The following is an 18843-nucleotide window of genomic DNA, read 5'->3' as shown; positions in this document are numbered from 1 at the left end:
TCCTTCCTTAAAAGAAGAAAACAAGCCTATACCTGATGAACATAAACCTTTACAACCTGTAGCTAAAACTAAATGAAACCATTGTGCGAGAGAACGTCAATGGAATCATCATGCTCAAGCTCGTGAACTTGCTTCCCAAACCATTTCTTCTCCAAAAACACCAATTGTTGACATAATTCCATTTTATTCTAGTGATGATGTTCAACCTAATTCTCCAAGACGTAAAATGCTTAAGACAAATGATGGTTCAAGTTCTATTCCTATTAGAGCTCTTATTTTTATTGATCTTGATGAAGAAATAGGTGAGAATATTGTTAATGATGAAAATGTTTATCCTAATATTTCTCATGATGAATAAGAATATGTTGACATTAACAATGATTTATCTAAACAATTTTCAAAAGCATTAGTCCTAGCTCCTAGTAACGAACAAGGTGATCCATCATTAGAGCATGGTCCTTGTTTGGAACTTATGATAGTTGCATCTATTGTGCTTGATGTTGCTCCTCTTACATGTTTTCCACCTTCCTAAAATAATAATGAGAAAGATCAAGGGTAGATGAAATGCTTTATTATCTTCATTAGCATTGTAGTTTCTCTCTCTCTTCTCTTTCTTGTTTGTGGCATTCTTCTATTTGTCTCTCCATTCTTCTATTTGTTGTCCCTAGTGTTGTGTACCTAAGGGAAATGCAAAGCATTCAGATCTCTTTTGGTCTCTCCCATGTTGACTCAAAAGACACATGTGTCCCTTTCTTCCATGACAATTCCCTTTCTTTGGAGGATGACGACAATTCTATGCATATATATACACATGATATACATTGGTTATCATAGAAAGTATACTTACTCCAAAGTTAGGTGAAACCACCTCATGTTTTTTGTTTTGTGATCATTATCATTTGATGTGTCCTCTCTTGGGGGCTAAATTGTTGTGATAATGTGCTTATTTTTTTTGGGTGTATCATACCCTAAAGAAATTTCTCTTGATAAGGCGTAGACAATTGCTTTCAACGTGGAAGAATAGACTCCGCTCAATGATTCTCTCTCTTGCATATCTTGATACTTAAAGTTACTTAGCTTTTTCTTTGTAATTTTTGGTATTTTTCTTTTCATGACTCGTAGTAAAAGAACCTTACTAGTTCTAGTCATGGTTCTCTCTTTCTCTCTCTCAAGATCTTCACTTTTACCTTGTCATTGAAGTTGTGAGATCCTAAAGTCCACTTGGGGCTTGGTGTATCTTTCCTCCTTGATGACTTGGTGAAAGTCTTTCAATCTAAACCCTTTGTACTTTACCGAGATTATGATTGACCTCATACTCCCGCTAAAGTGGGAGATAAATGTAGCATCCGAAAATTATACCCCTTGCAATTTTCGACCGCATTTGGGTCTTCACCTTAGTGTTTGCACCCCTTGGCCTAATTGAAGACTTGGTTATGCTCATACACATCACAAATATCAAAAACTTTAATTTTTCCCTTGTCATACACCTTGATCATGGCCTAAAATAGGATAGGACCAAGGCGTGGCACCATGGTCCTCCCTAAAATGGGACCCCTCAAACCCCTTTTTCCTGTTTCAAATTAGAGCAGGATTTTACCCTTTGTGTCGACTTATGTCAGAAAATTAGTCAATTAACCCAATAGGTAGGTATATAAAAAGGATTTTCCCTCTCATTTGAACATCCACATGAATCCACAATAACCAAGAAGCATTCAAGCACACAATCAATCAATAATTTAAGTAGTCAAGAGCAATTGAGCATTTTCAATCTTCCTTCAAGCCTTGGAGCAACAATAAAGTCACGATTTAAGCATTGAAGTGGAGATCTACATCCTAGTTCATGAAACCCTAATTCAATGTGGAGGCAAGAAAAACTTCACAAGGAGGTATAATCATTTTATTTTCAGTCATAATTCAACATCTCCCTCAAAAGGAGATCCTTTCCTTTCAGTCATTCAATTACATTTATCTCGGTTTCATGGTTAATTCAAAAACCAAGGTTTGACTAAAGGCAAGTCCCTATTCCCAACCTTTTTCCCCTTCTTTCTGAGTGCAGGAAATAGGTGTGCAGTTGTACTTCTAGAAATAAGCTTCAGACATAGAGATGGAACAACTCTTTTTGGTGTGCCAAAAATTTGGAGGACCAAGAGGCCATGCCACGGTCCCTTCTTTTTTGGGGCATTTTTGTATGGTAGATCCAAATAAGCTCATATTATTCAGATCCATGTGCACGACAAAATCTCGAACCTGTAGCTCGACATTTTCTTAGTTTTGTCTTCAATTTCAACACTTTACCCTAAATCAACATTTAAACTTTAAAAAGAGGGTAAAACACATCATAATCAATCAATCCACTTAGTATTCAGTCCTTATTTGATGTGTGATTGAATCTAGTGGATTCCTCCCCTCTTTTGAATATAAAGCAATCTCCCCCTAAAAGCAAAAATTGATTTGGTGATTTCTCCTTCTATGTTGTAAATTGCCAGATCAAATTTTCCCCTTTACAAATTTAAAAAAAATTAAAAAATCAGGGATGATTGAAAACCATAAATGGTAGTCTACCCCAAGGGAGAGCTGAAAACTAGAAATGGCAGTTCATACCTTAAAGAGTGAAGTTGAAAATCAGAAATGACAACTTTGCTTGGATCAACTCCAACTTGCTCCTGATGACTCTTGATGGCTCTTAATGCTCTCAAGTAATAAGCCTTTTGCCAGTATCAAGAAGGAAGAGTGGCTCCAGAATGTTACTGGACTCTCTTTTTGAGGAAAGAAATATCTCTTTTTCAAGTAGACAGTTCCAGATCATTTAATGCATCATTTTAGTTTATGTAGAATGAGCCTCGAGTATCTCCTAATTGACTCAATGGTTCACCATTGTTTGTGTTTATTCATAAGCTTTGGGTGGTTCATGATCGGTAAGTTGGTTAGTATCTTTTGGCAAGATGGTCAGTATTGCATTAAAACTCTTGATCAATACAATATCTACTTTTGGTGATTTGGTCATTACTGCATGATAACTCCTAACACAATAAGCATTAAATGAAGAGGTATACATTTATTGCAAATATTTTTTATATAGAAATCTTTGGCTACTCATTTTTAACATTATTATTACAAGTTTTAAGTACTAAACTAATGATGGCAGAGAAATAAGGGGATATATTTGAATGACATTATTTTTCAATTCAAATTCAAAGTAATTATTATTTTGAAAAGAGCACACATGTCATGATTGTCGCCAACTTTGTGAATCAGTGAAGAAGTAGACAGAAGTGGCATACGGATCATTTGCTCCAGTTCAAGAAAATCAATGCAGGAATGTGTGTAATAAATCATCTTCTGTGCTAAAAATTTTGGTTGTTAAAAAGAAATGAAATATTCATTTTTGGGTTAAATTAACATTCAAATTGACAAAAACATTTTTGAGTTGGAAAAAATAAAGACAAGCCAAAGTTTTTTAATTTGGACCCTCAAACAAAAAGATTGCTAGAAGAAGTAGGATGGTTGAACTTCATATGCATATATGAGGGTTTTGAGCTATATTTAATTGAAGAATTTGTTAGAAAATTTCATATGAATGTTACTAGAGTGAGAGGGGATATCATAGAACTAAACCAACAAATTATCAATGAATTATCAAGAATTCCAGTAGAAGGAGAGCCAATGAACAAAGGACATATCAATTTGGAAGAGTTGGTGAATGTATTCCATCAAGAACCTGAGTGGTGACTTAAGTTACAAATGCATAAAGGAAATACCAATGGTGTGAGTAGAGAAAGTTTGGACGAGCCCTAGAAAACAATCGTAATGCAGTTGATAAAAAATTTCACCTATGAGGGCCAATAGAGGACCATACTAGGACCTGAAATGCGACTGTTGACACATTGAAGGTATGAAAATACCTAGCTTGAAGTCAAGATTAATCTCTCAACTTTCTTATTTTCCCAAATTTATTCTATGATATCTATGGTAAAGATAGGTGTAGTTCAATTGTATATCATAGCTTGATTCATTTGATTATAAAACATCATTTGTTGAAGAAAGAATCTGAGAAAGAAGGGTGGTTTGAATTTTTTTCTACACCCATGAAGAAAAAGTCTAAAAATGGACCCACACCAAAAAGGATTAAATTAGAAAAGAGGGAAACATCTAGGAAGAGGAGAAAAATAGAAATTGAGTAGACTAAACCCACTAGGCTGACTCATCGCTCCTTGAGAAGGGGAATTCAAGAGAAGTCAAAAGAAAAACCTATCTTTGCCACTACACCGCTGCAAGTTTTTGATGCTCCATCTTCACAAGACCATGATGTACCTCCTTTACAAGCTCCTAAAAGTACTCCTAGGCATACCCCTGAAATTTCTTAGGAACCTCTTGAAAGTCACCGTGAAACTCAAAGCACTACATTGTCCCCTACTCTTGAACAAGAAACTATTGTTTCAAATCCTACTGATCAAAAATATAAAAACCCTCCTAAGAAGGAATGGCCTATCTTTATTACTATTGATAAGATCTCTCTTGATGAGCCTAAAACACAACATTCACCTTTCTCCTTCAGCTCCTCCCGATCAACCACTACCACATTCACCCCCTCAAACATTTACCAAAAGAGAAGGAAAATAAGTGATGGTTGAAGAAGAAGTTTCAAAAAAACCAAATAGGTGAAGAATTGAGGAAGAATTATCCAAAATGGAATCAGAAATAGAAGAAGAAAAAATAAAAATGTGGCTTCTTGAGGAAAGTTTAAAACAAAAAGATCAAGAATTGCAACAAATTGCTTAGCATACAGAGCAACTTAAGAAAGAGGCATCTGAGAAAGAAGCTGATTTCAAAAGACAATTGGTGGAAAAAAAAGAAGCACTTTAGCAAGATAACGCTCAAGCACTAAATAATGTTGATGAACAAATAAAATTGAAAGAAGAATTAGAACAAAATAGCATCCAATCAAAAAAATAGAGCATTAGAAGCCATGATCGTGAAGCCTCTACTTCATCTACTCCTCCCAGATACCTTTTGTTTGTTGTCATTAAATACAAACAAAAGAATATTGAATTGAGCAGGGAGCTTGAGAACCTTGAGAAACAAAAAAATGAAGCTACTCAAAGATTTATATAAGTAGTAGAATTGCCTTCAACACTTCTAGCCATGAAGAAACCATCTGGATTATATGTCTTGTTTTTGAGAGAAAGATTTTTGCAGTGGAAGATTAATTAGTTTTGATAAGAAAAAGTGATTATGATAATAATGATGATTTTCTTGAAGATTACTATAAAAGTGATCCTAGTTTCTAGAATCAAATGTGTGAATATTATTTGCATGGATTTATTTTGGGTCATTTTCCATAGTCATTTATAAATATTATTGTTGGTGAGGTGAAAATTAGAGCCTTTGTGTCATTACTAAAAAATTAGGTTGAGTGGGAAGACATATTGAATCAGTATAGAGAGGCACATAGAATTTTAGGTCTTCCCGTAAGAGATGAGACACCTTGGTTCGTGGCATACAAAAACAAATTTAGTTCAATTGCATAGTTGAAGCAAGTAAAACCAATTCATAAGAATAACTTATATGTAAGCATTCAAGATTTCAGAGATGTTCAAAATCAACTGTCTCATTGTCCCTTGTTAGCATCCAAGGTGAGATTTATTACTATACATGTTCAATTAAGAAGAAGAGATCCCATCTCTCCACATAATGTCACCTGGAGCTTAACTATAGTAAGAAATCTGATCAAAATAATAGAGGAACAACAAGAAGTATGGATTGGTAGGAGATTTAGGCCACCGTTGATTATATTGCCATCACCAAGGTTGGATGCACCTTCCCACTTTGCAGATGAAATATCCCTAACACACTCTAAATATAATTTTGTGTGCTTTCCAAAATTGTTGTACTTTCATGCATCAAAATAAGATCAAAAGGGAAAAAAAATTTAACTTGAATCTCATTCAGGTTGAACACCAAGCATTTATTATCAATAAGATTCATCTATATAGACTTTTCAGATATAAACAACTTACAAGGATACAACAATACAGATCTCATATTTGGTCTGCCAGTGTTGACTACAAAGTATAGAGTGATTCATTGGCTTTGGAAGTCACCAAACCCCTATCAGATGAATACAATTTTGTGCCAAGATTGCCCAATGTAGACCAATAAGAACAAAACTAAATACCATCAGATTCCTTCCTCATGTGAAGAAGATATCTTTACTTTCTTTCATGGAAAAACTTTAGGTACAATGGCTGATATAAGGGAGCCAATTATATTATTTACTAAGGCAATACTTCCCACCTGACACTAGTATTTGCCCTTACTAAATGAGAGTAGCCCGACACCTTAATATCCATCTTAATTGAATCGACCTTTCTATAATCTCTTAAGAATTAACATTTCATGATATAAATCAAATGGCCATAGGAAAAACAATATCAAACTCCCCCTAATATATCCTTTATTACTGGGACTCCTGCAAATTTGTCTCCATAGGAGACTTTACAAATTCGGCATAGTTGAGGACTTCATCATAAATCCCCCCCTTTTGGAAGAACTAGGGTTTCATCCAACTCTTTTGACATTCTTGCAGGTTTTTGTCTCTAGAAAATCAATAATCATTTATAAAATAATAGGCATACCCAAAACATCATCACACACCCCCTTATAAAGATCTCTAGGAAGAATCTAGAAGATAAGCTGACTTGATGGAGATATATATTTTATAAAGTGGTATTAGAATAATATTTTATTACTTTATTATTATTTAATTTAATTAATTAATATTAATTCGTCATTTATATACTTTATTTATTTTCTTGAAAACTTAATAAAAATCAATTTAATTAATTATTACATTAAAAATTTGGGACATTACAGTCCTCCTGGCCCAAACATTGCTTGTCCTTAAGCAATTCTTTGTTGTACCACTAGGATCCCAAACTTACCATAATAAATATAATATATCATTATGTTGCTCCACTCTGATGCAACCCACATTACTAAACCCTGCAGTAATGTTATTCTAGAGCCCTCTGATTAATGGATCGCAACTTATCACTCTGTCACATTCATCAAAAATGAGGAGATGAAAGTATCTCAAGAGTATGTCAACAATAAAAAACTCTATAACTCCACACGATCTTTCATGGATGTGAAAACTACCCAACAAAGGCACACAAAAAAACATATCAGCCCATCCCAGGCTGTTGTTACAAACTCGAATAACACACATAAATCTGAAAGTCAAACATGAAAATGTAAGTAGTTCCTGTAATGATCAATGATATTAATTCCTTATCATTATGCCAACCTCCAATGATAGAGACATGTTCCATATCTCTCCAAAACACCCAAATAGTTGTTGTTCCTAGAAGACAACCTAAGATCTTTAAGTTGTCATCATGCCATGCACCCAGGCTCAGCTGAAACTTACCCTCTTCAAGTAAATATGACTCATCATGAAGAACATTGGACACATGCATTTTGTACCCTAAGAATTGAATAACTTCATAATCCGATAATGTATCATGAGGTAGAAGTGTATCATTAGCTTCTCCAAAAGCGGCCACATGCTTAAACCAAGTTAAATGACCAATTCCCTCATCCATGTACATTCCTTTGTTGACTGCTCCAAAATATTGAAGCTCTACTATGAGAGCCTCTAAGAGAGATGACTCCCTAAATTATCCATGAATGACCAAAAACTCAACCAAAAAACTTATTCCTCCCTCTACATGTGTAGACATAACACTAGTGGTTGATTCACCAAGTGTATGCACAACTAATCCATCTTTGTTAGTGATTTAAACCTCCAATGGATTGTCTAAAAGTGGAAACTTATGATCCTCATGATGCAAAGTAGATACAAAATTTTCTAAATCATACCCCTTCTCTTGTTCACACCAATTTGAATATTATTCTTGTTTGCTTGACTCGGGAGGTTTATGCCTTGTATGCTCCATCTCCATGTCTTCTTCCCTAGGAAGAAATAGTGATTGAAGATAGGCTTCTCTTCATTGTCCTACTTGATATATATGACTGTAGCTTCCCTTAACCTCTTGTAAGTGTTGTCTTGTTTGGGCAGCCAAAAAATTTGCCTTCCAAGATCTTTGTGACCATCCACCATACATACTTAGTGTCTTCATCACATCTTCCACACTGAAATATATAAATTCCACTAGTACATTTGGCCTCAAATTCCCATGGCAGTTCGTCGGGATTCTGACTATAATTCATCGGAATGTCAATGAGCAACACCATCAAAATCTTGTAGTCGGACATTCTGACAGTGCTCAAGACCATTGGAATTTCTATGGAGTCGAAGACTCTTCTGACGATGACCATGGCTGCGCTTAGCCATTGGTAAAACTTGATAAGTTGTCATAATTCCAATGCCTTGCAGGTAATGTTTTGATGGCTCAGCTGTTAGAAAAAATTGGAATTCTAACGGCCCCCTCAGTGTTTAGCCATCGGTAAAACTCGATTACTCGTTGGACTTCCAACAACAACCAGAGCATCCACACCGACGAGGATGTTGTGTGTGCGATGGTTCGAGCGTCTAAATTTAGATGACCCTATCACTATGTAGCCATCAAAATTCTGATGGGAACGAGGGTATCTGCACTGACGAGGATGTTGTATGTGCAATGGTTTGGGCGTCTGAATTTAAATGACCCCGTCACTGTTTAGCCATCGGACGTCCGACGACAATGAGGGAATCTGCACCGACGAGGATGCTATATGTGTGACGGTCCGGGCATCGACAAAACTTGATAAGTCATCGGAATAAATTGGGTGGGCGTCGGAATTCTGATGCCCCCTCACTACTTAGCCATCGGCAAAACTCGATAGTCATCGGAATAAATTGGGTTGTCATCAGAATTCCGACACCCTCTCACTGCTTAGCCGCCTAAAAAACTTGATAGTTGTCGAAATAAATTGGGTGGGCATCAGAATTCTGATGCCCTCTCATTGCTTATCTGACGAGGATGTTGTTGGACATATAGCATCCTCATTGGATGCTTGGTGGATGGAAAGGTTTGCACTTATTGACCAATACGATAATACTAAAGATTCATTATTTTGTATCAGTAAACCAAATGACAATAAAAACAATTTGACAATCTAATCATGCGACGATTCGAGCATTGAATTCTTGGTGGATGGAAATATTTGAACTGATTGACCAATATGATAATACTAAAGATTCATTATTTTGTATCAACCAACCAAATGACAATAAAAACAATTTGACAATATAATCTTTCCACTCGAAGACAAGCCTCAAAAAACCATGTATGATTGAAGAATTGTGTCCCATGTTAAGTTCTTCAATCCCATCAATAGCCACCCATAGGTGGCATACCATAAGTTGGCATGGGAGGCATTCTCATTCCACTCATACCTAATTGAAATTAACCTTCCATTCCCACTCCCATGCCAGTCATTGGAGGTGTTGGCAAAGCAAAGGGGAAGAAGTTGAGCATACATATTTTGTAAACAAAATAGGCACATATTTATTTATGCAGAAGATTTAAAATGTTTATTAAAGAGAAACTTAAAATATTCACAGAATCATCAGAGTATATCGAGAACCTGAAGTAGGTATGGAAACACAAAGTCAGTCACATTATTCATCCAGGCAAGTTCCAAAGCCACATCTAGTCTGATCAAGTCATAGCATATGAACAAGCATGAAGCAAAGCATTCTTTCTTGCCCTGCAGTTCCAAATGCAAAAGTAAGCCCCATTTCAATGCCCCAATCCAAAATGAAAATTCAAAATATACTTTAGCTTGTGAGAGAGAACAACCAACTATATGTTTTACCAATTGTATACCTATTCCACAAAATACACTAGCAATTTCTCTGCAAGTTCACGATCACCCGATTGAGAACTAGTTTCCATTGCACTCTTGTAAAGATTATCCTTTTTACACAACGCAATATGTTAGCACAAAATTTTTCTATAATTTCTTGAAAAATGCTATTTTTCTATAATTTCCTTAATTATGCTCTTAAAAATGTGCATGCTATTTTCTATAATTTTCTTAATTATGCTCTTAAAATGCTATATTTTGTAAACAAAATAGGCACATATTTATTTGAATTTTTAAAAACCGTCAATAGAGTAGAACAAGTGCTCCTTATCGCTCAATTAAGCAAAATGCATACCTATTGAGCAACAAGATCTTTCTCTTCTTTCTCCTTGGATTTCTCTTCTTGCACAACCTCTAACTTGTTCCACAAAATACCAGTTCCAAAAAAAACACCAGCAATTCCTCTACAAGTTCACGATCACTCGATTGAGAACTAGTTTCCATTGCATCCTTGTAAAGATTATCCTTTTTAGATAGTGCAATATGTTAGCACATAATTTTTCTATAATTTCCTGAAAATGCTATTTTTCTATAATTTCCTTAATTATGCTCTTAAAAATGTACATGCTATTTTCTATAATTTCCTTAATTGTACTCTTAAAATGCTATATTTTGTAAACAAAATAGGCACATATTTATTTGAATTTTTTAAAATTGTCAGTAGAGTAGAACAAGTGCTCCTTGAGGCTCAATTAAGAAAAATACATACCTGTTGAGCAACAAGATCTTTCTCTTCTTTCTCCTTGGATTTCTCTTCTTGGACAACCTCTAACTTGTTCCACAAAATACACCAGCAATTCCTCTGCAAGTTCACGATCACCCGATTGAGAACTAGTTTCCATTGCATCCTTGTAAAGATTATCCTTTTTAGATAGTGCAATATGTTAGCACATAATTTTTCTATAATTTCCTCAAAAATGCTATATTTCTATGATTTCCTTAATTATGCTCTTAAAATGCTATATTCTGTAAACAAAATAGGCACATATTTATTTGAATTTTTAAAAATCGTCAGTGGAGTAGAACAAGTGCTCCTTGAGGCTCAATTAAGCAAAATGCATACATGTTGAGCAACAAGATCTTTCTCTTCTTTCTCCTTGGATTTCTCTTCTTGGACAACCTCTAACTTGTTCCAAAAAATACGTGTTCCACAAAATACACCAGCAATTCCTCTGCAAGTTCACAATCACCCGATTGAGAAGTAGTTTCCATTGCATCCTTGTAAAGATTATCCTTTCTAGACAGTGCAATATGTTAGCACATAATTTTTCTATAATTTCCTGAAAAAATGCTATTTTTCTATAATTTCCTTAATTATGCTCTTAAAAATGTGCATGCTATTTTCTATAATTTCCTTAATTATGCTCTTAAAATGCTATATTCTGTAAACAAAATAGGCACATTTTTATTTGAATTTTTTAAAAACCGTCAGTAGAGTAGAACAAGTTCTCCTTGAGGCTCAATTAAGCAAAATGCATACTTGCTGAGCAACAATATCTTTCTCTTCTTTCTCCTTGGATTTCTCTTCTTGGAGAGCCTCTAACTTGTCCTTAACAAGCTCATCAACTTTTGTCATGTATTCTCGAATGAACATTGAAAAAGAAATTCTTTGAATATTAGCTATTTAATTGTGCAAAAGATTTAAAATGTTTATTAAAGAGAAACTTAAAATATTCATAGAATCATAAAAGTATATCAAGAGCCTGAAGTAGATATGGAAACACAAAGTCAATCATATTATTTATCCAGGCAAGTTCCAAAGCCACATCTAGTTTGATCAAGTCATGGCATATGAACAAGCATGAAGCAAAGCATTCTTTCTTTCCCTGCAGTTCCAAATTGCAAAAGTAAGCCCCATTTCAATGCCCCAATCCAAAATGAAAATTCAAAATATACGTTACCCTGTGAGAGAGAACAACCAACTATATGTTTTACCAATTGTATACCTATTCCACAAAATACACTAGCGATTCCTCTGCAAGTTCACAATCACCCGATTGAGGTGAGGAGGGATTGGGATACCATATATCGATGAGAGAGCATAGAAAACTGGAGTTGTACTCATCTGCAAAAGTTATACCGATCAAGGAAAAAAGTTGGGGAGAATTGATGCATCGGCAAAAACTATGCCGATATGACCCATCGGCATAGTAAACACTGGCGGCAGTAGTGGAGAATTGTCTTGCCGATAGCCGATGAGGCTACTGGTAAGACTTATACCGATAAGAGTGGCGAAAAGAAGATTCCATCGGTATAGCCAAAGCGATTGGTATATGTTACTTTGAGCCACCCCGACACCCAAAGAAATCATCGGTGAAACATACACCGATGGAACATACTCTATCAAAAAGACTTTGCTTATCGATATGTTTCATTTCGGATTACCCCAATACTCGATGAAGGAGCAGTCTGATTGAGTGGAGCGAAGACACTATCGGGAAGACTCATGGCGATGAATTTGGTTGCATTGGTATAACAAAAGCGATCGATATGTGTTACTTTGAGCCACCCCGATGACCAAAGAAATCATTGGTGAAACATATACTGATGGAACATACTTTATCGGGAAGACTTTTCTTATCGATATGTTTCATTTTGGATTACTCCGATACCCAATGAAGGAGCGGACTGATTGAGCAGAGCGAAGACACTATCAGGAAGACGCATGGCGATGAAGTCAGTTGCACCGGGAAGATCTATACCAATGGTGAAGCCCATCGGGGAAACAATGCCTGTCGTGATAACGCTAAATGAGCTCACTTGATGCCTGATGAGAATATCGGTTTGAGATATACCAATGAGGAGGAAAAGTAGTCATCATCTTAGGTTATCTTGATAAGAGAAAGTAAGATGTCAAAGCAAATAAAGGGTTGTTCAGAGAGCGCCAAAAGGGACATATGTCAATGAGCCATTGTCATATTAGAATTCAAAACCAAAATTTTTGAAAGTCTTCTATTTAATACTTGCAGTAGATGCATCAACTATGGTTCACACAAGGAAAATTTGATGAGAAGATCATTATTAAAAAAGTAAAAGGGGAGAACTAGAAATTGCCTTGTCTAAATACTACGTTGGTGAAAGAATAATACACAAATAGAACACATTGCACCTTTGAAAGATAGAGTAGAGGATTGTAATTGCAAAAATGGAAGCTTCGAGTTCAACAAGAAAGAAGAGGGCAGCCAAGAGCCCTGACTCTAGGGTAAAGAAAGGAAAAACTGAAGAGGTACCTCCAGTTAGGAAGTTAAACCAAGACATAATAGACCAAATGCAGACACCTGACCTAAAATATAGAAGATTGAAGCAGCACCTGTCAGGGAAAGACCAATTAGAAGACAAGTACAGAGAAGCCGGAGACGTATGGACCAAGGTAAGGGGACATGAACTATTTATGTTCCACTATTTGAGAAGGAGCAAGGAGATGTCGCTCTGCAATCCTTGGATGACAAATTTAGGTAATCTAATAGTCCCCAATGTTTTTGTAAACATAAGATTGCTACAGGTTTTGGTGAGGAATTATAATTCGGTGAAGAGGTGCATTCAGCTCCCAAATGAGGAAGCATTTATTAGATTTTTTGTGGGTACCATAAATGAGGCTTTCAATTTAGACCCCACTCCTGATAAGCCCTTGACCTTTGGGGAGTTGGAGGAAGAATACCTCAAAATGGACACTACATATACCAGCTGGAAATTTGCCATTCACAAGAGGTAGGCAGAAAATTAACAGAGGAAGATAGGCCACCATTCAGCATTGATTTGTTCAGACACTACTTGCAGTACACATATATGTCATGTGGGCAAGTAGGAGGGGTGGAGGTGACTGATCTGGCAAGCACTAGCCCATTGGTGTTAGCATCTGATATACAAATGTATGAACCTAGGCCTTTTGACTATGCAGCATATCGGGTGGAGAGGTTGCACGAAGGTTTTTTACACCTTAGGGATGATACTCTTCCCAATTTCAAATTTTATTCACTATTGATACATCTAGTGTTATTTTATGGATATGTAAAGGGTTTTTGGCCTGAGGGCCTAAAATTAAATAGCAAGAACAGGGAAAGTGAGGAGCAATCCATCCAATTGTGGACATCTCTTTGGCATTCTCGATATATGAGATCCAACTATATTAAGTTTGAAGAACTTATTGTGATGCTATTGTACCAAATGTATGGGATTTCATGTGAAGGGTATATCTCTGACGAGATCAAGAAGTTCCTAAGACCCAGGGATTATGATGAAAGACACATTGTTGATCATAACTTGGGGGGCTAGTTTGTGAATAAGGATTTTACATGTTTTAGAGTATATGGATTTGAGGGGAGCCCCTACATGCTGCCAAAACTAGTACCAGACGAAATAGCTTATCTAGAGATTGTGAGGCAATTGAGTGTGTCCAATGCTAAACATTTTGCAGATATGCATAAGAAAGCATTCCTGCCCAAGACACTAAGTTTTGGTGATTTCACCATAGTGTCAACCAAATCTTATGAAATAATTGATAAGAAGTTGATAGAAGAATACAATTTGTATGAGCATTATGCCAGGAAAAACTATGATCCTGAAGGATACATTCAGTCTTGCAAGAAGAGCCAGAACTTGGGAGGTTATCTACATGTCAGTATTAAGGCTAAAGATATCTTCAGGAACATGGAGGATGCAGAGGCCAAAGAGGTAATTGATCAACTGAATAATGAGTTGGTAGAAAAGAGACAAAGACTCAATGAAATTGAAACCGAGGAGGAGGAGGCAGAAACTGAATCTGATGAGAATGCAGTTGTCTATAAATGGCAAGTGCCAAAGAAGGAAGAAGAGCCAGACGTGAAAGGCCAAATAGAGACAGCATTAGAAGTTCATGCTAACTCTCGGTTAGAGGAGTTTTCTGCATTTGTTGTTGATGATGTTTTTATTCATTCCAAAGAATTTAAAACATTCTTGTACAATTTTGAAGGGAAGAAATTTAGGGACTCTATTCCCAACATAATGCCTGATAATGAGGGTGAGTTGTTAAAGAGATTAAAAGAGGAAATTGATGCAGAGATAACCACAATGACCCCTCAAAAGGGGAGGCAACTACTTATAGAGGCTGGGGTGATTTTGTTTCCCGGATGGGACCTCAATGCTTCTTTTATCTTTAACAGTTTATTGCATTCAGAAAACAAGGAATTCAAATTGGATATACAAGGTGTCAATGATGTATTTATTGGTTCAAGATTTGGTCAGGATGAGGAATCTTTGAGGTTATGGGATTTGTACCCTCCCCACAAGAGACCAAAGATCATTGATGTTGACAAGGCCTTTGGCCATATGATGAAACTAAGAGTTGGTGAAATTGATCCAATTGTTTCTATTGATATCGGAGTGGATATTTAAAAATTCAATAAAGCACAGATGATCATAGTAGTGAGGGAGAGGAACCAGTACAAGGCGTTGTATGAAGAAATGCTAAGGAGAAGTGGGAAACACATGCCAATGGTTCTTACTCCGGATAGCTCTCAATGGAAGAAAAAATGCGAGGAGTTGCAGCAAGAAAATAAAAGGATATTAAAATAGATGCAAAGTGTGAGGGCAAAAATTGTTGGTGTATTACTAACTAAAAGATTCGAGGCTTTACAAGAATTTATGAAACAATTTTGGATAGTGTGTCAAAAGAACATGAACAATGCAGTTTCACACAATAGAATTTCAAACAGATTGGGAACAAGGTTGCATGATAAAACAATGGCCAAAGCGGAAACAAAAGAAATTGAAAAAATAAAGAGGTTGTTGGCTAAAGACAATAAATTTGATGAACAATTATAATTTGAATATGATGAAGGCAAAGACACTGTTCAACGTGGTTTCCCACAATTAACTGATCAAAAGGGTGAGATAAAGGATAAAGATGTATGGATTTTAGAATATCATAGTCTTCTCAATGTTGCCCTTGATATTGCCCATATTGATGGAATTGAATTGAAAGAGACTGTGAAATAGATGGAAAACTTTGTCACGCTGGAAGTCATTGTCAGGGATATCATCCATGATGCAGACACCTATAAGTTAGAGAAGTACTTGGAGCATATCTAGAACTGCGGCAAGATGCTGGGAGACCAGACCTAATGTCTAAGTTGGAGCCCAGAGTCATGTTTTTCTATTTTTTTATAATATGTTCATATTGTAAAGACAGTTTTTAGGAAGTTAGTTTTTAGTTAGTTTTTGTTAGTCTTAGTTTTAATGAAAGGGTATGCCCTTTCACTTTCAAATTGAATCATCATCTATAAATGGAGGATCTTTTATAATAAGTGGGGGAGAAACCTCACGTTATATGATATTATCAAGACAATTTTATATAGCACTTATGCAGTTTGTTTTCTAGAAATATCAAAGTTGATGGATGATACATATTGAAATCAACTGTTTTGATTATCTATTTTCAATATAAATTTCAAGTGTTCTTCATTCTGAATGGTACATTCTTTTCAATTGATTGATTAGTTCCATGTGATAAATCTTTTTTATTAGATTGCGTCAATGTGCTATCTTATGCTATTGTGATTGAGACTAATTTCCAGTTTGAGTATCAGTTTGAAAGGTTGGTTGGCAAGTCTCAAATTGTCTTATTGGTCTTTCAAAGCATAGTTAAAATTCAATAAGACTAACTACATATTATATTTCAGTTACAATCCATATAGATGCTTTTGATGTGATGGTCTTGTTTTGAAAACAAGTTATTAAAACTATCTCCATGGTTATATGTAGGATCTTTCAATTTGAAATAGTATGAAATCAGTAAGGGGTGAAGGCACTAGTCTGTTGTTGATCTTATATAATTAAATCAGGTATTTTCAGAAGCAATCTTCATCACGGAATCATACTTTTAATTTATACAGGCACAACTTCATAAACATTTATAAGTAAGCATTTCATAATTTTCAGCAAGCAATAAATATAACCAGACAGAATTCAAGAATCATTTGCCTCCTTGAAAATTCGCTATAGAAAAGCCTTTAATCGGAATTCAAGAAGTTCATGTTTCTCAACCTAATTTAAATTGAAGATCATTAGAAAACTATTCAAATGATAAATTACATCCCACTTTAACTTAAATGAAAGAACCAATAGAGAAGTTCCTCTCACCCTCTGAGCAAGCCCTATCTGATCAAAGTTATTGTGCATATCTATAGATTCTTGAAGCCTATCATAATCTTCCTCTTCTACATAAATTTCATTCAAAGCCTCATTAACAGCAGCTACATTGTTGCTTTGTACTGCAACCATGTATGGCTTCACAAGACGGAGTTGTCCAGCGTGGATAACAAATACAACAAAACAAAAGATAGTCATGAAACTTTTCCAAACCAAATAGCTGCTAAAGAGAACATCTAGAAAAACTTAATACCCAAGTGAAAGACATCTCGGTAATCCTAAAAATAGTAACAGAAAAAAAGAGTTTAGAGCCATACCTTACGCATGATGTCAACCACTAGTGTGTGGTCTACCCTAAGGGCAAGGACATTCAAGAGGTCATTAATAAGATATGGGTGTTCTTGCAAATAAAAGTGTGCAACTTTGTATTACAATTCAACCTTGGCCACTTTAACTACAACATCTTTGAATCGCATATGATCCCATGCTTCTGGAGAATGGTTCATGATAGTAGTGGCAGCATTATCATATTCATCATCTTGAATATATAAATATGTAAGTTCCTTCTAGTGCTGCTGCTCATCACAAACACGGATATGAGTTCATCAAAGCAACCCCTGTTTTGATAGTAATCACTGACCTCTTCTAGGTCATCCACCTAGAACAAAAAATAAATGTCAGAATCACAAAAAATATAAATTTCTCACCTTCACAGTTACACATAACACTGCAAATGAACCTTCCTAGATTATCATGAAAAAAAAAACTTAAAAAACAAACCACTTACTTGTGGTGTTATTATTCGTGTTGGCTCTGTTGGACCCTGCAATTAAGATTCAATATACATTATTCAATAAGATTAACTGTGTACCATAATGAAATATTGAAAAGTGTGTTATCTTATTGAGCTTCTCTTAGTTTCGAGAATATTTTAATATTCTCTACTTAACAGGGCCGACCACGTGAAGGTGGAAGCTCATTTGGCCCCTCCCCCCCCTAACATCACTCTAAATTCCCTGTTAACATCTAACATTCATTCATTGTTTCATCCATTAATAAAATATAACATTTATTCATTATCAAATAATGTTCAATAACACATAACATTCATTAACACTCATTAACACACAACATTCATCATTATTAATTAACACATAGCATTCATGGATATTCATTAGCACATAATTACATTCATTAACACATAAAAATCAGTCATTATCTAATAATGTAGATTACAATCATTTTTTTTTGTTTTTTTATAAGCTATGAAAAGTCTAAGTGGACCATTATTTTCTTCATCACTTCCTAGTCCTCTTCTAAGGACGAGGACACCGATGCAAAGGGGGTTCCTCTGCAATAACAAAGAAATGGGTTAAATTCAAATCATTTTTGTTATTTTTGTTACAAGTATTTCATTAATTTAAAGAACATAACCATGGTGCTCTTTACCTGATGGGGCCACATCATCTTTGAAATCATTTTGTCTAGCCTCAACCTCAACATGTTGAACATCCTCTAGATCCTCTGGAGTTGAAATATGAAAGGTTACATTAATCAATTAACCAATATCAATTAAATATGTTTAAATGAATAAAAGTGGTCCTCTTTACCTGACTGGGGAACATCACGTCCCTGATGTTGTCTACCCAGATCATGCTCCACTTGGTCACCACCGACTACATGCTCTAAAATATTAACAAAAAAGGTTACCTTAAATTCTACACCAATTACAATTTAAGATGTTTATTTGTATTAATAATTACATAAAAAAAATTGAATAGAAAATGAATACCTCCACTACTTTAATGCACATATGGACCTTCATGTGGAGGTTGTGTTCCATGA

Source organism: Cryptomeria japonica, chromosome 7 (assembly GCF_030272615.1).
Source record: "Cryptomeria japonica chromosome 7, Sugi_1.0, whole genome shotgun sequence".
NCBI classification, from domain to species: Eukaryota; Viridiplantae; Streptophyta; class Pinopsida; order Cupressales; family Cupressaceae; genus Cryptomeria; species Cryptomeria japonica.
This window is presented reverse-complemented; position numbering follows the sequence as displayed.